The 25,374-nt window shown below is 28.6% G+C and overlaps 1 protein-coding gene and 1 long non-coding RNA gene across 4 annotated transcripts in view; both read left to right on the top strand.

Annotated features, from left to right (window-relative positions):
• LOC142319635 (sodium leak channel NALCN-like) overlaps positions 1 to 2,441 on the top strand; it is a 118,994-nt gene extending 116,553 nt beyond the window's left edge. For all 3 annotated transcript variants that reach the window (XM_075357148.1, XM_075357147.1, XM_075357149.1), the window contains exon 4: positions 1,647 to 2,441. The gene's annotated coding sequence lies outside the window, so the exon portion shown is untranslated. The remainder of the gene's footprint in view (positions 1 to 1,646) is intronic.
• An 886-nt stretch (positions 2,442 to 3,327) lies between these two features.
• Positions 3,328 to 14,462, top strand: LOC142320363 (uncharacterized). Its single transcript, XR_012755357.1, has 3 exons — positions 3,328 to 4,057; positions 6,417 to 6,747; positions 14,219 to 14,462. It is a non-coding gene; the product is annotated as an uncharacterized LOC142320363 (long non-coding RNA).
• Positions 14,463 to 25,374: the final 10,912 nt, after the last annotated feature.

Here is a 25,374-nt window from a genome sequence, read left to right as displayed (position 1 = left end):
ATGCCTTGCATACGGTGCCTCCTTGTTACCTTTTAGGTCCAGTACATATTGGTATATGTACTGGACCTAAAACCAAACCTTTGTAATGTAAACACTGTGCAGTGTTTACATTACAAAGGTTTGTGATAATAATAAGTTCAAACCTGCATACAAAACGAATAACCACATAATAAAACATTTAATAAGTAATATACGTAATAATACTTATGATATATAGAATTTGAATGGTATTTATAAAATTGTATGTAATGATTGTGGCAATATTTATTTATATTGGTAAGATCACTATATCTTTTAAAGCTAGATTTATAAAACATTTTAGAAGTTATAAAAAAAGTAAACTGGGTTTTTTGAATGTATCGGATCATTTTATTAAAAATAAACACACAATATCAGATATTCAGACAAACTTAAAAATATTAGGAATTAAAAAATGCAATATGGATAGGATTAACAGGATTTCGGTTTTGACATTTTAGAAAGGTATTGTATATATAAACATAAGAATAATATGATCAACCTTCAAACAGAATACAAGGATGACAGTAGTATAAAGGCTGCAGTATTTGATCTGTCAATATAGTCAGTAGGGTAAATTCAGTGAAACGGCTGGCACATGATTTTTCTTTGCTTAAGTTTTTGTTTTTATCTTTGTTTTAATTATATTTTTACATTTTAATTTTAACTTAATTGATAAATTTTTATAATTTTAAACAATTTTTTGTTTTTTGTCTCTCGTTTTGATTATAGTTTTAAAAAATGTTTAATTTAATTAAAAGTTTTAAAATTTTTTTATAAGACTTCAAAGTATGATAAGTTAAATTTAATTTGTTTAAAATATTTTTAACTTATCACAAATTATAAGCGAATAAGTGGTATATTTTCATGGATTGCAAGTTTATGATGTTTTTTTGTATGCAGCTGATGATGCGAATCAAGTTCACAAAACCACTTCTATTTGTGTAATGAAATCCTATTTCAATTATTCAGTACTTAGGGTTGATCTCTTAAATATAAATTAATATATCTATTTATATAGCAGGGGGGTTCTTTAATATGGAAGCTATAAATATAATAGCTTGTATTTTATATTTATATAGCAGAGGGTTCTTTAATATAAAATAATTATTATTCAGAGCCCCCTCCCCAGACTGCATTTAAATATTTTCATTGAAGGAAAAATTTTCTTATCAATATAAGACCTGGTAAGATCTTAATCATTACACATCCTTAAATGGATGTGTAATTTCTACAACATGAAAAATATATTTAAACAAACTAAAACTGTCGATTGATTGGTCACCCATTATTTTATTGAATACTGCTGCATAATGATATTTAATCCTTTATTTTCATACCTCGTTTTCTTTTTTTTTAGTTCAGTTTTTTCTGGCAGTCATATTTTTCATTTTTATAGTTCTTTTTATTATATTACTCCAGATATACTGGTTAAATTATGAAATAAACTCATCAGTTGAATTATGCAGGGTGATGAAATGTGCTCACATTGAACACTTGTAGGAAAAACTTAAGAGTTATTACTTGTTCATTTTATTTGCGATTCATTGCTGTAAGTAATTGGCATTTATTGGCTTATATAAATGATTTATTTTATGAACTTAAATAAATAATTTGATTGGTTTCAGGTTGACTGATGGATTCCTTGAATTTTGTTTGCTGTATGACATTACAGTAGCATTAGATTAACAAAAGAACCACTTGCCTCAATTTTATTTCATTATAAAGTTGTATTTGCTATTTCCCTAAACCAGTTTAACAAAAAAATATTCATTTATTTTGGCAATAAATAATGTATAATACTAGTAGTATTTTGTAATAATATTTTTTATTTTATTTTTATTCTTTTTTTATTTAATTCATTTTTTAATTGTATTTTTTGTATAATACAGTTATAATCATTCATTATTTTATAAGTGTTTTAACCATATTTTTTTCTACCAAATGACTTTTTGAGAAATAAATCTAACTTGTAATAAATATTGTTAAGAAAAAAGCTATAAATAAAAACACAAAAAAGAATTGTATTATGTATATTATATAATTTGTAGATATATATATACAGGAACAATATTTATTATCTATTACCACTGATAAATAACACAGGTGCCAAATATTAAATGTAAATATTACACAGTAATAATTATTCTTTATTATCAAACTTGTAAATTATTGAAAATAGAAAAGAAGCAATGTGAAAAGTATAAATTGATGTGGTATAACTTGTGGTTAGAAAAGTTAATTGTTATTGATTACAAATTAGTTCAGTTAGTCAAAAAAGGCAAGTGGTAAAAACCAATTAGGTATTATTGGCCTTTGTAATTATTATTATTATATGATGTAATTTATTTTTAAAAACTGAATTGGACTAAAATAAATGAAAATTAAATTGATTATTTAATTAAATGGTGTTTGAAATAATTTCTTTCTTCGTAAATTACAAGAGTTGTTCCTAAATAAAGTTCTGATTGTTGAAAACAAACTAGTCTTATAGCAACATTGTACATCTGCAATAGGTAACAGTAATCTATAATCTCATTACTTATGTATCTTCTGCCAACCAGTGTGTTTAGTGTTAGTAAATCACATCCTAGCTATTAAAACAAATATCCTTTCACAATTGTGCAATCTTGATGGGTATAATGCTATTGTGAATGCTGTTAGAAATTACTGCCAGAGTTCAGATAGGAACAACAAGAGGAATAGGTGAATTTGATCATGACATGAGAATTTGTTGAAATATGTGAAAAAATTGTGTTCTACATTCACGTAAATTGCATTCATATGAATGCAACAATGGATCATTATCAGTGGTTGCTTTCTCAGTCACATTGTCAGATAAAAAGTGTCAAATATTCAAAATTGAGCCAAAAATTATATCTATGGTGTTTGCAATCGCAAGGGAGTTTTGTTGACATAATTGATGGAACCTGGAGTCTACAATAACATCAGAAGATTATAATGAAATATATATAGTATGTTTGACTTAAAAAAAGCTCCATCCATTCAAATAGTTTATACTAAATGCATATTTTTGTTAAAATGCACATATTGGTGTGAGATGGGTAAAATAATATGAAAGATGGTGCGACTGGAGCTGGTGAGAAGGACTGTTTTATTACTTGCACATTTAAGTGTTGCCAGTCTTGGTCAAGCATTGGCTTTTGAACAAGGTTGCATATTGGCTATTGGCAAGGTTGCAAGGTTGTTGACTGTCGTAAGAATGTGTATTCATGATTGAAACTTATTTACAAGACCAAATCTCATGTTGTGTGTTGCCAAAAATTCAGGGAGAAATTTGAAAAGGAAGCACCAGTGAAAAGTGTTACTCAGAATTTAGTTGAAAAATTACACGAAACGGGTTCAGAGTTAGACCAGAAACGTGCCCAACACAGTCAGTTTGAACATCACATGTTTTGATAACATTCATGGAATACAGGTGTTTCATAAGCTAACTAATGCCATTCAAAAGGATTTACTACTGTCAGTGGTTCAAGAATTTCATTAGAGGCAACATTGGCATTTTAAATAGTGTTTTTCACAGATGAAGAAAGTAGTCTGAACTATTGAACCAGGGGTAATGAAAACCTGCACAGATTTCTTTGATTCTCCCCTACATCCACAAAAAGTAGGTGTATAGTATGCGATATCAAGGTGACAAATAATAGGACCCTTGTTTTTTAAAAAACTTGGATGATGCTGTCTACCAAAAAATGATCCTACAGTTCATAGCCCTGCTGCAAGAGGAAAAGCGTAACAGCCAGTTGCAACAAGACAGCACCACTTGCTGTACAACTCATTCTATTACAGAGATGTTACAGGATTTTTTTAATGGAGCAGTAAGAAAGATCCTATAAAAAATCAAGTTTTTTATAGGAGCAGTCCACACACCCTGCAAGAATTGAACGAAAGACAGACATTAAAAATTCCATTCAGGAAATAGATGGGATACAGCTTACAATAGTAGCCTGGAACACAGTTAAACGTGTTGACAAGTGCATAGAAGTGGATGGACATTTAAACACCTGTAAATTATTATGTAAGTGTTTGCCAGTAAATTATTATTTGTAGACTAAACTAAGTGATGGGACCTCTTTTAAGTTGAACCCTACTTAAAAAGTTATGAAATCAATCCAGAACAGCAGTACAACAAAGGGGTATTGTTTTTTGCATAACAATGTTCAGTTTCATTCAAGTGAAACATTTTCAGCCTATCCTGGACTTAGGACCAAGTAACTACCGTCTGTTCGACAAAGTCCATGTCCAGAAGTTCGACAAAGGTCCATCAGTGCAGAAATACTGTTATGTTAAGTTCTTGAATCTGGTGAAGTAATGTTATAGATGTAACTTTAACTTCATACATTAATCTTTTTTTCTGCTGAATTGTTCTTAGAATACACACAAACCAGAAAGAGACCAGTGGGTTAAATAAATATATCTCACTAAAACCATGTGATACTTTTTTTCTTACTAGCATCTAACTTTTCAGGGGCTTGTAGATTAAAAAATGTAGTTACTACTAGTTTACTTGATTGAGTGTGTAAATAAAATATTTTTCTTTAATTGGAATTCAGTCTCTTTAATTAAAAAAAAAAAATGGATAGTGCTAATTTTCTTAGCCATTTAAAACGTATGGTTACTATACACTTGTAAAGATACGTCCACATTTGTACCACTTGCATTCATTTAGCCCTAATGCTGCTATAAGTTGGTATATTTAGTTGTAAATGTTTCCCAGTCCAGTTATAGTTATTTTAATAATTGCTGTTTTATATTTTTGATGATACCTTATGGCTGCAATATCATTAAAAAATGAAAGAAGTATTCATAATACATGTTAAAGCGTATTAACATTATATTGTGTCATTAGATGTATACTGCCTTAATATTTGAATTTAGTTCAACTTAATAAAAACAAAGATTATGAAATTTGTAGGTAATTTTTTTTAAATTGGCACCCTGAAATATGGATTCAAAAATGTGGGTGAATTAAGAAAGTTAAAAAATGATGTTAGAGTTAACATGATGCAGTAATGTTGAAATTAATTTTTATTTAAGATTTGTTACGAATTAAACATAACTTTATAAATTAAAGTTAAACCTTTTTTTTACATTAAAAATTATGATTCAAAATTGCTTAAATAGATAATAGAATGTCATTTTTTATTTTTTTTAATAATTTCTATTTTAGAACTTAAAATACTTTTGTTAAAACATTGTATTTCTATTTTATAAAATTCATGAAGACAGTTTATAAACTCTTTAATTTTGTTTTCTAATTGTTGATTTTTATATCTGGTTAAGAAATAAAAGCCTAGTCTATTGTTATATATAGAAGTATATGCTGTTTGCTTGTCAGAAACAGAGAATACTCAAAAGTTTTGTGTGTGTGTGTATACACCTTTTTGTATATTTTATTAAAAAAAAAAACTAAAATTCTGTAAAATTTTAAAGGTTGAATTGATCAAATGAAAGAAAATGAAATTTTCAATTTTTTTTGTAATGGTGAATTAATTCACCACTGAGAAACTTTTGTGGGAATATGGAATTTTGTATGAAAATGCCATGCCTGACTGGGATTCAAACCCAGGACCCTGGATGAAAGGTCAAGACACTACTACCACTCTACCATGGAGATTGGCAAATTCTTTTGTGTGAAACATTCAAAAAATGTTTCAACACTACGTGTGCTGTTCATTGATCTTGAGAACAACCCCTCCTGTGTACTACTTTTTTTCTTGTACAGCTTACATGTTAGATATGTGTGTGAAGAATATGTCAATGTGTTAACAATTGAAGAACTTACATTTATAGTGGAGAATGTTGTTAAATCTTGTAATAAACAGTTAAATTTAGTTCAAGAAAAACTCAGAGAGGTTTTACATGAACATTTATTTATTTCTAAAAATTATACCAATCATAAATTTACAAATAAACACAATTTTTATACAGTTCATAATCCTTGAAATCGTAATAAACTATTATTAAACAATTTTGTACTTAGATTATAAAATATTTTATTAAGTCACATGGATTTTACACATAGGTGACACATGACAGATATAAGATTTAATTCATAAATTTTAGAATACTAGCAACGTATCTTGTGCACTAAGAAGTGATTAACCTACTGTTTTGAATGGGAGGCATGTAAACTTTCCAAGATTCCAGTTACTTAGTATTTCAACAATTCTCATTAATGTCCAATAATCAGCTAAGAAGTTGTACTATTGTAATTTAAAAATTCACTAAGAAAAAAGAAATAAGTATTAAATAAAATTATTTCCATAGGCAAGTCTAGGTTTTGTCTGTCTAGCTATATTAACTCTTTATTTGTTGAGCAAGATAAACTGCACATTATTCATGAACAACCATATTCTGATTTAACTTGTGTTTAGATAGAAGTTTTAAGGTGATGAACTGTGGACTCCATGTACTTGAAAACATCATGCCCAATTCTATTACTCAGAGATAATATGACTGTTCATTTGAAAACTTGTTATAAATGAAATATTGAATGTTTAAAGAGAATTCACTTATATAACTTCCTGACAGGTAACCTTGTGACTTATGTTCTGAGAAGCTGTATATAAAGAATACAAAAAAATATATAAAATAGCCATCTCCACTTAAACTGCCAACACTTAACAACTTGTGTACATAACATGGCTGTAAGAGTTGAATTATGCCTAGAACAAAGTGACAACACCTGCTGCATTTAACATAAAGGTAAATTTCATTTCAATAGTAATTTTCAAAAAAAGGTTCTATGATGTTTGATTATTCCACAGCAAAAAAAAAGTAGCCTCTTAAAAGTAGAATGATGTGAAGTAAGATAGAATACTAACAACTAAAGTGTAATTTAATAAAATTGTTTACATAAATTTTCAAAAATCTTACTAATTTTTATTGTCTACTACTGATAATGACCATAGCAGGAAAAACTTATTAAAATTTTAAAAATACATCTTACTCTTAATATTGAAAAATAAATCATATTACAAGTAGTGATATCATTAACATGTAGTATTTTGAAAATAAAAGTAATTAAATTAGAAACAACAATATATAGTATTGAAAAACAAGCAAACAAAAATTTAGTGGTCTATTATGAGATAGACCATAGCTAACGTCATCAAATTTATATAAAATTTAATTTGCCAAACTGCTGGTTTTCTATTTTATTTTATTAACTAATGTAAACTACGTGTTTAAAGTATAGCCTGAGTTATTAATGTATATTTATTGGTAAAAACTGGACCTTGAAAATCCTTTCATTACATATATAATTTTAAGCCAAAATTAGGTAAGCAGGAACTTTTTTGTTAGCTTGTTTTAATATCAACTGTACTTTATTTTATGTACCAGAGGATTAGTTATTAAAAACATGAATTCTTTTATACATGCCCCTTAACATAAGATGCAAAGAAATCTAGATTTCAAGTATGTAACATAATTATAGGATTAATTGAAGGTCATAAGTTTGATTTTCAACAAAATATTATGTAGTTTAATAACTGTTTTGGCATGCTTAAGAGATAAATCTGTATTTAATACCAAGCACTTATAAATACATTTTTTCTGAAATAAAAGAATACACAAGGATTGTTTTATAAATACGTATTATTCTATTTCAAGCGATGTGGGCAGAGGCAAACATAGGTTGAGAGTAAGCCGGTAAAAGACACATTTCGAAAGTAATATACGAGCATAGAGCTTGGATTTATATTGTTATAGTACAATGATATTTTCTGATATGTGTAAGAATTTAAGTAAACCATTTTATTTCCAAACAAATCGTTTCCAAACAAAGTTTTTATCTTATTCCATTCAATAATGTTTTTGATTATATTTAGTAAGTGTATAGTGTTCATAAATAATCTGAAGTAACAATTGTTTTAAAGGTACCGCCTTCACCCTGTTGCATCAGGGTATTTGTGCATACTAATGGTAATAATCTACATTTTAATAGCTGCATTCGATTAACGCATTTAAAAATGTGATACTTATTACTAACTTGTGTTTCAAACTGGTTAATATTGCTTTTTGATATCTTAACTTAAAATTTGACCTACATCTATTAATTAATGAAATTTGTAATATAAAAATTTTCGTACTGTTACTGTGATTGATCAGTGTCGGAAAATGTTTATAGGCTAATAATCAGGTTGCATCTATACTTCCATTCTTGGGATCTAACTGAAAGTTTTGTTTACTCCTTCATGGTGTAACTTTTACTGTTACAATTTTTTTTAATTGCTTACCCTGGCGTTTTGTGTGGTGAGTGAACTAAATATTTTTGATTTTATGTTCTGATAGATTATTTTGTGGCTGTATGTATACTTATGAAATGTAAATGAGAGGTGTAATACCCTACTTTGTAATTATAAAGGTAAATACTGCTACCTAAAACTGCCATCCATGTCTGCAGTAAGTTTCAGTATGGCATGTTTATATACAGTTTGTAGCCTCATGCATAATGTAAAATCGCAGCAATAGTTTGGCTTGGTATCATTCAGAAATATACATTGAGATAATCCTCTCTGTATCAGTAGAGTAGTACGTTATGTCAATTAGCTGCTACGGTTCTGCAGAACCCAATTCAAGTCTAAAAAGTTTATTTACTTTTGTAAGGAATTTAGATATCATATTATTAATGCGATCTGATTGTTAGTGTTAAAATATCAGCATTTTCTCAATGATAAAGGATCTTATCATACTATATCAGGGCAAGAGCAGCTGCTGAGCTATTTTATGATTAATTCATAAAATTATGAATTATTTAAATTCCTATTATTTTATATTTTAACTTATAAAATCCTAAGAATTTTTTCAAGAAATCACAAATTTTTGTTGATTAAATAATCAGTTTACTTTTTGATTTCATCCAGTTTGAGAAGACCTGCCACTGTCATTTGCAATATTTTTTTAAAACTGCCCATTATCAATCTAATGAATTCATTTGAAGTAGTAGTATCCTTTTCTTTTTCACTCATCACTTATTTGTTTTAAATCACAAATTAAATGTAGCAGTGTTTTAATATAAGATACCTAACTAATAGATGCTATAATGAAAAATTATACAAGTAAATATCTATAATTGTAAATTTAGATCCTCACACATACACACATGCACGTACACACACATACACACTAAGAGAGAGAGAGACAGACAGAATGTGTGATTGAGAGAGAACTAAAAGATGTTAATTAGGATGTTAAAAGAGGACTTAATCAGTGGTATCAATTTATATACTTAGCTTAAAATATTAGCTTATGATAATAATGAATGCAGTCCATCAAACCAGTTAAGAAGAGTACTTCCTTTAAGAAAACTTGTCCAAAGATTGAGTGTAATGAAACAAACTACAATAGTATTTGTGTTGATATTTACAGTTTTTAGCTGATAATTAATAAATTATTAATTTTTAAAAATTCATTAAAACTCAACTTTTGTTTAAAATGTAAACTTAACCCATCAATGTTTTTAAACTAGAACTTTATTTTTTATTTACAACTAGTGATATTATCTAAATATTTTGTAATTTTCCAACCTCATAGCAGTGTAGTTGCATATTACCCTCTCATCCAGATGCTGTTGTTAGGTTTGGATCATGATTCCCAGTGACGGATCAGCCTGAGAATTTTTCATACAATTGAAAATTTCCTAAGATATTTTCATGTACTTTTATAAAGTTTTAATTATATAAATAAAATGATATCACAAAATATTATAGGCCCTACTGTGATTTTAAAAAAATTCTTGCGTACCATAATGCCTAACTTGATTTAACATTCATAGTAGCAGGCTTAAATTAATTCTGTTACCTATCTTGTATTTGTTTCTGGAGTTCTTGAATTAATGTTTGATTATTTTCACCGCTTAAATAATGATTGTAGTGCTTCCCCAATTAAGCTGTCATTTATATATTAATAAAAGATACATTTGAAAAAAAATAAAAGGAAATAAAATTTAGTACAAATTTTTGTATATAAAACTGATAATAATGCTCACCTGAGATGCTAATATTCATTAGTTTTAAAGAATGCATTATCTACCAGGTAATGCTCCAGTTGCACTTTTTTTAATATTAATTCTTGTCTTCTTTTAAAATATTTATATTTATTTACTAATTTAACAAGTGTTCTTTTAAAAAAGCATCAATTGGCGATTGGGAAATAAAAAAGATATCTCTTTAATCCCCATGGTCATGAAAATTAATATTTTAAATTTTTTAAATTTATATTATTTAAAAAAAACCATGCTTGTCTTTGGAATATTGCTTGCGTGATTTATAACTACTTTTTTGTTGTTCAAAAGCTTTCTTTAAATATATTTTTTAGAAAGTGCTGTTTTTCAGGGAAAACTTATATTAGTAATATCTACCTAATTCCTTAACTATTGAATATATTGAATTCATAAGAAAGCTACCTATTGTAATGGGTGTCAGGATTCGTCTTCTGGAAAATTTCAACATTTTTTTTGTGTTCACATCCCCCAGATCCCAAAACCACTGTCAGTTCAAAAGTTTATATACACATATATATATTTCACTTTCTTGTGGCGATGATAACCGCTGTAATTTTTCACAAATCACTTTCAAATTGATACATAAAATATAATGACTCAAAATCTTGCTCGAGTTCATTAATGGGTAAAATCAGACCATGAGGGTGGAAATAGGGGAGGCTTTTTTGAAAAAACAAAATATTGCTATAACTTTCTTATTAAATAAAATATCAAATTCATTTAAAGTTTCTACTATTCTTTGGATAAGGGCGTAATACTTATATAAGTAAAGTTTTTTGGTATCATCAAACATTGGTCTAGGGGGGGTGGAAAAAATGGGGTTTCGAAGACAAAAAATAACATATCTTCCTTAATAGGCACAGTATCAAATTTGTTTAAAGTGATTGTTAATCCTCTAAACATTACCTAAAACTTTAGTCTGAAACAATTTTTGATATGACCAACCTTTCGGCAAGGGATGACAAAAATGTTGCTGGAATTGTAAGAAGATGGGGTTGGTCGTATGTGAAACATGTAAAACTTTTTTTTCACATGCAACCATTATGATATTGAGTAAATTTGAACTTCTTCTTAACTTCGAGGTGGAAATCTTTTTTATCCCGTACTTTTTCTTTTTCCTGTTTAGCCTCTGGTAACTACCGTTTAGATAATACTTCAGAGGATGAAGGAAGATGATATGTATGAGTGTAAATGAAGTGTAGTCTTGTACATTCTCAGTTTGACCATTCCTGAGATGTGTGGTTAATTGAATTTTATCCCGTACTTAGCACTGGTGAAATCTACTTCTGCCTTCTGGCATGCCAAAAGGGATTTTTTTAATTGATTCCTGGATTCATAAAACTAGTTCCCCTCACTATTCAGCTGAGATTCACTTTCTCCATAGGGCAATGTTAGAAGTCAAGTTGTACAGTTTTTTGTTCTTTTATTTTTTCTACAAAAAAACATTGTGTATAAAAAAAATGTTTAAATTTGTATGAGTGATATCTAAATCAAGTCATTTAGTGAAATTTAATTTAGTCAGTGTTCATAGATTTGCAATTATATTGGTTAGTTTATTTTCATTAGGATTAATGAGTAGGTGGAATTATCAACTATTAATAAAGTCGATAAATCCCATTGTTATTTTAATCCTGTCATTATACATAAAAGTCATATATGAAATATGTAAAAAATGATAACGTGATAGTTATTTTTTCAAGTTACTCCAGTTTAAAAAACAAATGGTCTTGATTCGTCCAATATTTGCAGAAATAGAGTGATTTCTTCGCACTCCGCTGCCAATTTGAAGTTAAGAATTCAGCTTTATTCATGTGTGAATGCTGCGAACCACTTAACTACACTTAACCTTTCCACGACTGGCATGCATGCATACTCTATTTCTCGCTCATTTTTTTGAAGAAGTGTAAACAAGTTTTACAATAATCTTTGGTCTAAAACTATTCACCATTTGAAAGTGCAAGCCTTGATGAATAGATTGCACTTGAAATGGACATGAAAAAGTTCTTAAAGACCAAAATAATTACAGTTACCTGAAAAGTCTTTTTATAAACAAATTATATCTCAGCAATGCATTTGTGTATGTCAACAATTTTCTTGTGTAACCACTTATTGAATTTGGAATTCCAAGAGCCAGCTTTTAAAATAAAAATTGTAAAAAAGTTATTTTTGCAATAATTATTGGCTTTGCAAAAAATTACCATTTTTATCAATATTTTGAATTTTTGCAGTAACAACAAAATTCAATGTTTATGGGCTTAAATTATAGGTACTGCAAATGCCTACAATTGACCCTGTAGAGGAAGACATCCTCCATGTGGCAGTTTCGGTTGCCACGCCACTCTCTCTGTACCTAGCCCGTATGGGCTTTACTGGAGGTCATTTTCAGAATCCCAGCACCTATAACTTTTATTCAGAATTTTTTCGCCTAGGAAGTTTACTTTGCCTATAAAATTGAAAAACTGATTTTCACCACCTTTGAACAGCCACCATTTTGTCCTATTAGTAAAAATTTTGTCCTGTCACATATAAACAAGTTATACTTGCCCTAATCTGCAACTCCATGTACTTCCCTAAAATCTACTACTTTTTTAGCAAAGAAATTCCTATTGACTGAACTATAAAGTATTTATTAATTTCTTGACAGCAAATCAAAGAACTAATGAATAAGGGGAGACAAACCATCAGTGAAAATTAGAGAAAATTTTCAACAATGGAAAAAACAGCTGATTATTATTCTTAATGGGTATGTTGCCATCTGTTCAACTAGTGAATAATAGGCAGCATCTCCTGGCCCAATAAAATGATGATATGTATGAGATGTAAATAAAGTGTAGTCTTGGCTGACCATTCCTGATATGTATGGTTAATTAAACCCCAACCAACAAAGTACACTGGTGCTCCACTGTTTATTATTCAAATCTATATAAAAGCAATCAACTTTTACTAGGATTCGAACCTGAGAGCCTTTGACTTCAAAAATCAGCTGTTAAACAAAGCTGTTAAAACAAATCAGCTGATTTGTGATGGCAAGTTTAACCATTATACCAGCTCAATGGGCAGTAATGGGTGATAACTATTTAGCATTAAAATTGTATTTATTGTTTTTGTAAGTTTACAATTATCAGCTTGTAGCTCTGTAATGGCTGTGTTTTTAGAGAAGAATACCCAGAAATAAAAATACTGTTTCCTATCCAAAAATGCAATAAAAATATGGAGTTTCCACTTGAAATAATGAATTTGGCTGCAGTATTGGGAAAAGAGCAAAGATTTAAAAAATGGTAATACTGTATTTTTAATGTTGGGAAAAATGTAGTAAAGGTTTTCCATTTAAAATTTTTGTTTCTGAGATCCCAATGATGGTTATCTTAAGTTGATCACTATATATACATACATACATTACATACATACATCACTATATATATATACATACATTAGGTCAGGATAGTAGTAACTATTTTGTTTTTATCTTTTAAAAAAAAAAATTATACTGCATAATAAATCAAAACCCAACGCTTCATTGCTCTAATGTTATCAAAGAAGATATTTAACCATGCACTTTTGACAATTTTGATTTCATGTAATTAATATTATTATTAGCATTTCATTATAATTACATTAAATGACATGCTGAAATATATTAATTTTACATTAATATAAATAATTCAAAAGTAAAAATAAATGATGAAGTTTGCAGTGGAGATGAAAGTGAAGATGCAGTTTGGATTTTTGACAATGAGATAATGTGTAGATATTTTACTTCTACATAAAATTTTGAGAAAAAGGCAAGTTCTTAATATAGAAATTCACATTATTCTTTTGGATGTGGAAAAAGTTTAAAGAATGTTGTGCTTAAAGAAAATATTTAGTCTTGAGTTGGAGATATTTATATAAATGAAAAGCGTTAAGGTAGGAAATATCTCTTGCACATTCATAAATGTTATAGATTTGAGTCTGTATCAGTTAGAATTGTGTCAATGCAACGTGAATATATGATTGAAAACTGTCAGTAACCTAACCTATGCATAGTGGGATTTGAAGATGAAGTTAATGTGACAAAGTATTTGGTGAATGAAGCAAGGGCAGATTTATAGTATGCCTTATCATAAATATACAGCAATATCAATGAAGTGTTTCATTAATTTAATTATCTTGTTTTCCATTTTTTTACAGTAAAAAAATAGTGTACACATAATTTGAGTTTTATAAATGCATTAAATTTTTGGATGACAACTTGAAATAAATTTTGCGTAATTTTATTGAACTGCATTTGAAAATCTGCTGTGCCAGAGTTCACAGCAAAAAATGAGAACGAAAACAGAAAGGAGTATGAATGTATTCTTAACAATATAGTACAAAATATTATTATTTCATATAAGAAGAAAAAAAAGTCGTTAAGGGTAATAACAATTTTCTACTTATATTAATTGAAAAAGGTTAAATTTTAAAGTTTTATATAAAAGCTGATTCAGGAGAAAAGGAAAGTGATTTGGGAACTGTTTCCAGAGCTTGAAGTAAGGAAACAAAAGGTCAAACAAACATATGTCCAAAAACACTTTGTTGTTGAATTATGGCTAGTGAAAGATATCACCTAGATTTCAGTTACCGTGGTGAAATTAGGTCAAACTGAAATTTTGAAGATGTATTAAAGGGGTAAACTTCATGATTTCTTATGTATTTTGACTTGAAAAATTGAATAAAATAGGTACCAGAAGTGTACCTCATATAGTTTTTATGATATCCAATGTAAAGCAGAACAACAGAAAAATTCAGTGACAAAAAACACATTTCTTTAGGTTTGAATTGTAATAACTTTGTTAAATTTGTAATGTAAATTTTGTTATCAAAACTTGTAAGGAACTTAATTCTGAGAAAATTGATTAATGAAGTCTATAAAAAACAAAAACAAAGTCAACTTTTATTATTAAAAATAAAATAGAACAAAACTTAAAATAAAAGTGTTATGATTTTGGAAGAATATCGACGTAGGTATCCTGGGCGAATAGTTTCAAACAGTAAAGTATTTTATAAATTTTTTAATAATCTTTATAAGAATGGTACAATTCATGTTTCATCTGAATGTCAACCAATACATGGTGATGCAAAGGAAAACATTTTTCAGGTAGTACAGCTTAGTCCTACAAGAAGTACGCTAAGAATTTCCACATGACTCAACATTTCATAAAGTGCACTATCGAGGACATTACATGTTCACGGACTGTGTCCTTATCATGTTCATGAAAATACAACATTTCCAGCTTGGGAACCATGTCAGACAATTGCAATTTTGTTAATGGGTTAGCAGTAATTATCACTTAATTCTGTTCATACTATTTTCAGATGAAGCTGCTTTTACCCATAATGGCATAAACAACACCCAGAATTCACATTGGTGGTCTAAAGAAAACCCACATGCTGTAGTTGAATCAAATTTCCAGCAACAATTTTCAATGAGCATGATCGACAACCAGTTAAAAGGTCCTTTCATACTAGAACAACATTAACGGGAAGAAATTATCTAGAATTTTTAAACAATGAATTTCTTACAGTGTTTGAAAATTTCTCATTGGCAAAACAGATTGAAATTTACTGTCAACTTGATAGAGCACTAACTCATTTCACAGATGAAGTAAAACAGTTCTTAGATGACAAATTTACTGGTAAACAGATTGGTTGTAAAGGCCGGTAAATTGGGCACCTAGATCGTTGGACCTTACTCTCTTAGTTAAGTGCTTTTAGGGATGGATGAAATGCAACATATACAAACAAAAATGTAGACACATGATGAACTGTTTGCTCACATTCTTAATACTGCTGCCCTCATCAAGGAACTCAAAGTTATTAGGTTGGCAATAGGAAACAAATTGAAAAGTGCATCAATGTCAATGATGGAATTTTTGAACATTTATTGTAGATTAATTTTATATAAATCACAATGAGTATTTTTTTAAAGCAGTATTTAATTTTTTAAAGGTTTAAATTTTTTTGCATTGAAAACAGCTGTTTTTAATTTTGTAATATTCATAACATTTTTCTGTTAAGTTTTATTCTGTTTTGTTTTTAATAATAAAAGCTAATTTTTTTTCTATTTTTCATAGACTTTATTATATCAAATTTCCCAGAATTAAATTCTCTGCAAGTGTTGATAATAAAATTTGCATTAATTTTACCGGTCAATTAATAAAGTAATTGTAATTAAAACCTATAAAAAATGTGTTTTTTTCTACTGAATCTTAAAACATTAGATATCTCAAAAACTATAGGAGACAGTGCTGGGACCTGTTTTCTTCAATTTTTCAGGTCAGTAAACATAAGAAACCATCAAGTTTACCCTTTATATACGCCTTAAAAATTTCTGTATGACCTCATTTCACTGAGGGAACTGAAATCTGGCTAAACTTTATCACTAGCCGTAAATCAATAACAAAGCATTTTCGGACAGATATTTATACAAACTTTTTCTGTATTTCAAGTTGTAGAATCAGTTCGCAAATTAGTTTCCTTTCCTTCTGAATCAGTCTTTCTTCTTCTTCTTCTTCTTCTTCTTCTGAATCAGTATTGCAGGAAAGTTAAACAAAATCTCTTTCAACAGAGTCTAAATTCCTGTCCAAAAGGAAACTGTATGCTGAGTTATTTAATTAATTTCTTTTTTTGTAATTGTTGGAAATAGTTTATATAAATATGACGTCATCTGCAGCATTGATTTGCATTTTACTTTTTTAATATTTGTGGATGTTAGTCCAAGAGTTTTCCCTGGTTTAATGTAGCCAGCAAGCTGACTACATTCTTTCCCAGGACTTTAAATTTATGCAACTTTTTGTAGACAAGAAGATTTAGGTCAAAATAATTTTGTGCATGTTTCCATGTTATGAAAATAACGTAGAAAATATTCTTTAATGTAATCAAGTGAATTATATTTCTCGTTAAGATATTTAAATAAATAATAATTCTGTTATTATTTATTTTGAGATGTTCCCTGTTTTTTACTAATAAAAAACTGAGGAAGATGATTTGGCTTACTGCACGAGTCATCACAGTATATGAGCATAGCTTATGTACACAGCTACATGAATTTATCATAGTCCATTTTTTTGTTTAATCAGTTACTTATGCAACCATTTCATGAACATACAAATCAAAACATTCTCCACTCGTTTAAAATTAATTTGTAACTTTATCTATTTACCTTAATACTTAATAATGAAAAGTTAGTCTATAATATTCTGTTCAAATTTAACAATTTTTTTCTTTCAGCTAATAAACTAATTTTATCATTTTAATTGCTGTCTATTGATTTTTTCTAGTTTAAGTTGAAATCCATTTCATCCATGTCCCCCTCCTCGTCTTCCAAAACATGAAATTTAAATCTAAATACATATGGAATTTAAATTTAACTTTTTATTATTTGATGTTTTAAAGTGTATGAGTAAACTGTAGTGTAATTGGTGGAGGAAACTTTTAAAGAAAATTTATAAGTGTTTACTTGTTAAAATAAATCATTCTGATCTTACTTTTACTTTGAATAAACAAATTATTTAATAAATAAGAAAATAATTTAATTTCAAATGTTAATTGTTTTCAGTTTATCACTGGTAGAAGGATTTAATTTTACCTCCACGTACAATCACAGAAAAGTTAGTTACTGATGCCAGTGAGTTAAAATGCACAGATATTCTTGCCATTTCTCTCATTGTAGGTAAAGTAAAACTTACAGCATCTTCTGAATTCAGCAGAATCATGTCTACGATGGCCTATTTTCTCTATTTCTCAATAAAAATTTGATGTTAATTTGCCCTGCAATAATAAAACCTGGCCGTTGGCATAGCTATACTATTTAGACTACCATTTTACCTTTTCTTCCAGCCCAGCATAACAAAGTAAAAAGAAATGTGAAATTCCTTGACCATGTAAAGAAAACAATAAGTTATATAAACTGCATTTATTAAAATTAACATTTTATAAAAATTTAGTGAAGTATTTGAAATATTAAATTACCTACGTAATTTGTTTTTTATTACATTATCACAAATAAATATTACAGTAATATTGATTATTAACTACCATTTCTGAAACTATATATATTGAAAATCTTAATGATAAGATTTTTTTGTGGCGTTAAACAAACATTATTTTATTAATTCTGTTGATATCTATGTTACCTTTTTATTAACAACTTTATAATGATAAATTTTACAAAGAATATTTTTAATGTCTGTTTATGATAACAGAATTAATTTCTGCTCACTTTGTTTGTAATCAATCATATTATTAAAATTAATATTTAGCAATTTCATATTCAATGCAGTATAGCCACATTTTGAGTGTTAGTAGCAGACAGTTTTTATCAATTTAGTTTCAAAAACCTTTGCTCACTTCAAGCAGTAGATGAAAAAGAAATTATATCTACGTGTTAAGTTTGGTGTTGAATGTGCAGTACTATCTTGACAATAAGTCAAAACTTTAAATGATGAAAATTTCTTAGCTGGTTCTTGATTTTAGCTCTGATTTGATATGATTTTGGCTCCATTTGGATTTTTTTCAGTTAAAAAATTGTTATAATGATGTTATTTTCAGAGAACTCCTTGAATGTCTGATTGAGATTTGGAATAAACTTATGCAAGTCTGTATTTGAAGTGCCAATGAAATACCAACTCAGTATAGCGATTATTGACTAGATATTTTCAATTGTTTGTTAGTTTATCCAGTTCATTTAAAGATATCAATACGCAAACATTCAACTGTTTTTATTTTCTGTGAATGTGTGATATCACTAGCTTTCTTCTCTTCTATATTAATTTTACATTAATATAAATAATTCAAAAGTAAAAATAAATGATGAAGTTTGCAGTGGAGATGAAAGTGAAGATGCAGTTTGGATTTTTGACAATGAGATAATGTGTAGATATTTTACTTCTACATAAAATTTTGAGAAAAAGGCAAGTTCTTAATATAGAAATTCACATTATTCTTTTGGATGTGGAAAAAGTTTAAAGAATGTTGTGCTTAAAGAAAATATTTAGTCTTGAGTTGGAGATATTTATATAAATGAAAAGCGTTAAGGTAGGAAATATCTCTTGCACATTCATAAATGTTATAGATTTGAGTCTGTATCAGTTAGAATTGTGTCAATGCAACGTGAATATATGATTGAAAACTGTCAGTAACCTAACCTATGCATAGTGGGATTTGAAGATGAAGTTAATGTGACAAAGTATTTGGTGAATGAAGCAAGGGCAGATTTATAGTATGCCTTATCATAAATATACAGCAATATCAATGAAGTGTTTCATTAATTTAATTATCTTGTTTTCCATTTTTTTACAGTAAAAAAATAGTGTACACATAATTTGAGTTTTATAAATGCATTAAATTTTTGGATGACAACTTGAAATAAATTTTGCGTAATTTTATTGAACTGCATTTGAAAATCTGCTGTGCCAGAGTTCACAGCAAAAAATGAGAACGAAAACAGAAAGGAGTATGAATGTATTCTTAACAATATAGTACAAAATATTATTATTTCATATAAGAAGAAAAAAAAGTCGTTAAGGGTAATAACAATTTTCTACTTATATTAATTGAAAAAAGTTAAATTTTAAAGTTTTATATAAAAGCTGATTCAGGAGAAAAGGAAAGTGATTTGGGAACTGTTTCCAGAGCTTGAAGTAAGGAAACAAAAGGTCAAACAAACATATGTCCAAAAACACTTTGTTGTTGAATTATGGCTAGTGAAAGATATCACCTAGATTTCAGTTACCGTGGTGAAATTAGGTCAAACTGAAATTTTGAAGATGTATTAAAGGGGTAAACTTCATGATTTCTTATGTATTTTGACTTGAAAAATTGAATAAAATAGGTACCAGAAGTGTACCTCATATAGTTTTTATGATATCCAATGTAAAGCAGAACAACAGAAAAATTCAGTGACAAAAAACACATTTCTTTAGGTTTGAATTGTAATAACTTTGTTAAATTTGTAATGTAAATTTTGTTATCAAAACTTGTAAGGAACTTAATTCTGAGAAAATTGATTAATGAAGTCTATAAAAAACAAAAACAAAGTCAACTTTTATTATTAAAAATAAAATAGAACAAAACTTAAAATAAAAGTGTTATGATTTTGGCTCCATTTGGATTTTTTTCAGTTAAAAAATTGTTATAATGATGTTATTTTCAGAGAACTCCTTGAATGTCTGATTGAGATTTGGAATAAACTTATGCAAGTCTGTATTTGAAGTGCCAATGAAATACCAACTCAGTATAGCGATTATTGACTAGATATTTTCAATTGTTTGTTAGTTTATCCAGTTCATTTAAAGATATCAATACGCAAACATTCAACTATTTTTATTTTCTGTGAATGTGTGATATCAGTAGCTTTCTTTCCTTCATACTTGCTCTTTTCAACGTAAAAAGAGCCTTTAAAACAAATTTATAAATATATATAAATTTGAAAAAGACTATATATATATATATATATATATACTTTTTCTACTTGAAAATTTGACTTTTAGAAGCTATACCAAATTTAAAACAACTATCAACACCTTACATCCCTTAATTTGGTGTTGACTTAAAAATAGAAAATTTGAATAGGGACTTAAAAAACTTACTTTCAAATAATCAATGGATGAAGCCATTACTTGATGAAAATCCATTTTAACAAAAGAAAATCAACAAATATATTATTTGATTTTTACAAAATTATTTTAAAAAAGAATGACAACAGCTACCTTGGTATACCTTCCCAGAATTATAAACAGAATAATAAAACTAAAAGTACATACAACGGAAAAGGTAAATTAAAAAACCAAACGAGATAAAATGCAGAAAGATAAAGAGCAACAATAGGGAGTGTGAACATATATCAGTAATATATAAATTTAACATTAATACTATTGATAAATTCAGAAAAATGGGGTGGTACTTACAAAAAGATAAAAACCCATCTCACATCCATAAGTTCTACAACAGTGAAGTATTCAAGTCTAATTGGTCATCTAAAAATAAATTAAAATTTTAAGTTTTAATTTCTAGTGACTACAAGGTTCAGTTCAACCTTTCTTCTCAACAAAAAGTACTTTGAAATTACCTTTAAAAATATGATTCTCATCAATTAAGTGACAGAATAATTAGAAACCCTTTTATTGTTGGAAAAACAAGATTTGAGGTGCCACTTTTCAAAAGATCTACCAGAGTATCCAATATAAACTTTATCACAAGAACCATATTCAAGTTTGTAAATTCCTGTTTTTTTAGGCTTATCAGTTTTACTTTTGTTATTCTTAATAGATTTACATAGAGAATTATCAGATTTGAAAATTATATTAATATCTCTCTCTGCTTCTAAAAGATTTTCAAATTTTTCCTGTGGGATTATCTATATAAGTGACTGTGAAATTTCTTCTGCTGGAATGAATTACTTGATGAAGGAACATTTTACTAATTGCAGTTTTGTATAATTTATTCCGTAGCAGCTGATTAGTTATATTCATTTTGTAACCATTATTCATTACTATTTGCCTTTTAATATTAAATACATTCTCAAAATTATCATCTGACGTCAGAACATTTAACAGTCTTTGAACTATTAAAATCTAATTTATATGTAAATGGATGCAGTAATGAACTATGAATGATAGCATTAGTGTGTGTGAGGATTTGTGATATTTGCTAAAATCCAATTTGTAACTGATTTTAGTAAATGAGGTTTGATAAAAAATATGCGAAATTTTAATTTTTGTCAAAAAATCTTTATTTATTCATCAATATTGATTTTTATCACCTTCGAAGTACTTCTTTTTGAGATGTAATACATTTGTGCCAGTGTTTTTTCCAATCTTCGAAGCACCTCTGGAATGAATTTTGGTATGGCGTTTAGCTCCTTCAGTGATTCTGTCTTTATCTCTTCAATGTTGGAAAAATGTTGCCTTTCATAGTTCTTTTCAGCTGGAGAAATAGGAAGAAGTCAGAGGGTGCCATGTCCAGTGAATATGGAGGCTGAGGCATCATAACAGTGTTGTTTTTGGCCAAAAGTTCATGAACTAGCAGTGAAGTGTGAGCAGGTGCATTAGTGTGGTGCAATTGCCATGAATTATTATTTCACCACAGATCAGAGCATTTTCTTCACATTTCTTCATGCAAATGGAGTAGAACTTCCAGGTAGTAATCTTTATTGACTCTCTGATAGTGATTCGGTGATAGCCCATAATCATTTTCTTCACTTTTTTGATGTTATGGGATGTCCAGGGTGCTCATCATCTTCAACATCTTGACGGCCCGCTTGGACACATTTGTATCACTTGTAAATGTAAAAATGTTACGAGTAAAAATTTTTACTCATAGAAGAATTGCCAAAAGCAACATTCAACACTTCAAATGGGGTACTGCACTATATTCATTTGCTAAAATAAAATTTAATGCAAATTCTTTGTTTAATTTTTTTTTCACAAGTTAAGAATCACTGACCATACCAAAACATAAATCAAACTTTTCAATAGCTAACAATAAACTGAGCATCCAATATGGCTGGCTACCAATATAAGCCTATGTTGGGACAAATGTATTAACACAACAAAAAAAATTGTGAAAATTGGACTATAGCTTAGAAAATTTAAAAATTCCACATATTTTTTGATTATACCTCATTTTCAAATCAAAAAGACAGGATTATTTTGTTCAACCTCCAAACTAAAAGGTGTATTTTTATGTAATGTGTTCTAAAAATTATCCAATGTGTACATGAAGTTATTCCTTATTGTCTCAAGATACCTGTAATAACAAAAAATATCATCTGCATCTCTACACCAAACTGAATTATTTAAAAAAAAATGAGCACAGACTTTGTTTTCTAGATCATTAAATAAAAATTTCTGTAACTAACAAGCTAAGTGGATTACTCATAATTAAAACCTCCTTCAGAATATAATTGTTATTGTTAAACTTAAAATAATTTTGTTTAAAACAAACATTCAGTGCCTCAACTCAATTTTTGTAACTTCATTAGGTTTTTGGGTAATCAGTAACTTGTTTATTGGTAATGTGTTGTGGTAGAATACTTGGAAATAAATTTTTTATATCAATAGGATGCAGAATAGAATTAACCAGAATATATAAATCTTAATATTTTGAACAAGTACAGTTGAGGCTTACTAAATTCCTAGACAATTCTCCTCGTAGACAATTTAACAGCAGGAGCATTGATATTTGAATCTTTTTAGCAAAACAATTATTTTTTTTTTTGCTGGATTAATGTCTTATCATTTGAAATGTTCTTCAGAATTTAACTCTTGAAATGATATATTCTTATTAACTTTATTTTCAGAATTAAAACAAGTTCACAATCTACACCTAGAATTTCTAAATCCTTCTTATATTTGTTTGACTTTAGGTTGTAACGAAAACCTTTTTCTAAAAGTCAAATTTCATGTTTGCTAAACTCTGCATCAGTTAAATTCATAAATTTAATTTTCTCCTTAATTTTTAAGGAATCCTTTTGTTATATGCTGATATCAGACAGTGAGGAATCCACCCTCTTTGACCTAATCAGTTGAGAACTATGATTGAATTTGTTCCCAGTATGATTAGATGATTTGTCTTTAATGCTTCTTGTTTTCTTCTTTAATATATGCAGGAAAGCGTTGTGAAAATTTCTGTTTCTGTAAGTAAATATTCTTATTCCTATGATACCATAAAATGAGATCCAAAAAGATCAGATTACTGGATAAACCAAAAAAGACTGTGGCCATCAGTTTGCATCCAAATGGCTGTGGTTTGACCTTTGTTGGTCTAGTTGGTGATTGAGGATGATTCCATTCACTTGACTGCCGTTTTCTCTCTGGCATGTAATACAAAATCCACATTTTATTGGTGGTAAAAATCTAATTTAGGAACCCATATCACCTTTTTCTGTATAGCGCATCAAAAATTCGAAAGCAGATCCCATTCTCAGTTTTTTGTGATGTTCCATTAAGACTTGCAGCACCTGACGTGTACAAACCTTTATGAAGTCTAAATGGTCATGAACAATGTGACTGATAATAGCTCTTGAAACATCAGGAAAAATAAGGTCTGAGGTCGGAAATCATTGAGTGACTATCTTTTCTGATTTCATCGTTGATGCGTTTCAACAAGTCCTCAGTAATTATCGAGGGTCTCCCTGAACGTCCTACATTGTGCACATTAATTCTGTTATATCTAAATCTTTCACACCATTTTCAGACGTTTCTTTCATTCATTACATTATCATCATCACAAGAACCAACTGCTATGAATTTCAGCCAGCTTAATGTTTTGATGGTTTACAAACCGTATGACTCCATGTATTTCACAGTCGACGCCAACATCAATTTTCCTATTCATTTTATATCATAATAACACACACGTAATCAGATACTACAACGTAACAATTTACAGATAACAATGCAGTGTATACATTATTAGCATGGCTATGAACAACACAGGTTCGCCAACCTTAAGGAGAGAAATTTCCCATCGGTCTTTACATTAGAGATACCTTGTAATAATATTTTATCAATTACTGAACACATTAAGAGGCAAGACCGAATATGTAGGATTAACTAAGTGAGGTACATAAAGGTGTCACAAATCTCTCCTATTTAAAATCACCAATTACAATCTTTCCTTGTAATTGAAAAAATAAAATACAACGTAAGGTAATCCTTACGTTTACAATACCTTTCCCTTTTGATAAATTAGCGTTTACTTCTGGGCTTTTCCCTGATGCTTAGAGATTTATAAAGTTGCAATTTATTAGAAGGGTCTTCCAACTGATCCAGACATCTGTTGGATTGTAAGTTTGGTTCTTTCTTTGTGCATTGTGTTTCAAGGTCTGATGTACAGACCTTGGATCTGTATTAGACCTAATTTCTAATATTAATTTATTGTTCAATCCACGATTTTGATTTTTTCATGGGAAATTGAATTGATTAGTATTAGGTTACTGTAAAATCAATTATTGGTGCTTTTGAAAGAAAACAGTATGTAGATAATAATCTATGTTATCCTAGCTAGGCATTTGATGTCGACTGTTTCATCCTTATTATAAAGAAGTTCTACTGTGGTATCAGTAGTAATCCATTGAAACTCTTTCAGTCATATCTTGCCAGCAGAAGGCAGGATGTCTGTGTGGATGAAGCTCTTTCATTCTTCTGATTAAGTTTTGTATGTTGACAACACTTACTGAATTTTCATGTGTTCAACCTTTGAGGAGTTCTAAGGAGATCAGTTCCATAAATTTACAAAGACAATAGATTGATTTAGAGGTACAGAACTGTATCCATGTTTGAATTGAGATTGGTGCAAAATGA

Source organism: Lycorma delicatula, chromosome 2 (genome assembly GCF_047948215.1).
Source record: "Lycorma delicatula isolate Av1 chromosome 2, ASM4794821v1, whole genome shotgun sequence".
Lineage (NCBI taxonomy): Eukaryota > Metazoa > Arthropoda > Insecta > Hemiptera > Fulgoridae > Lycorma > Lycorma delicatula.
Note: the sequence above shows the minus strand (reverse complement) of the source record. Positions and strands in the feature narration are given on the sequence as shown.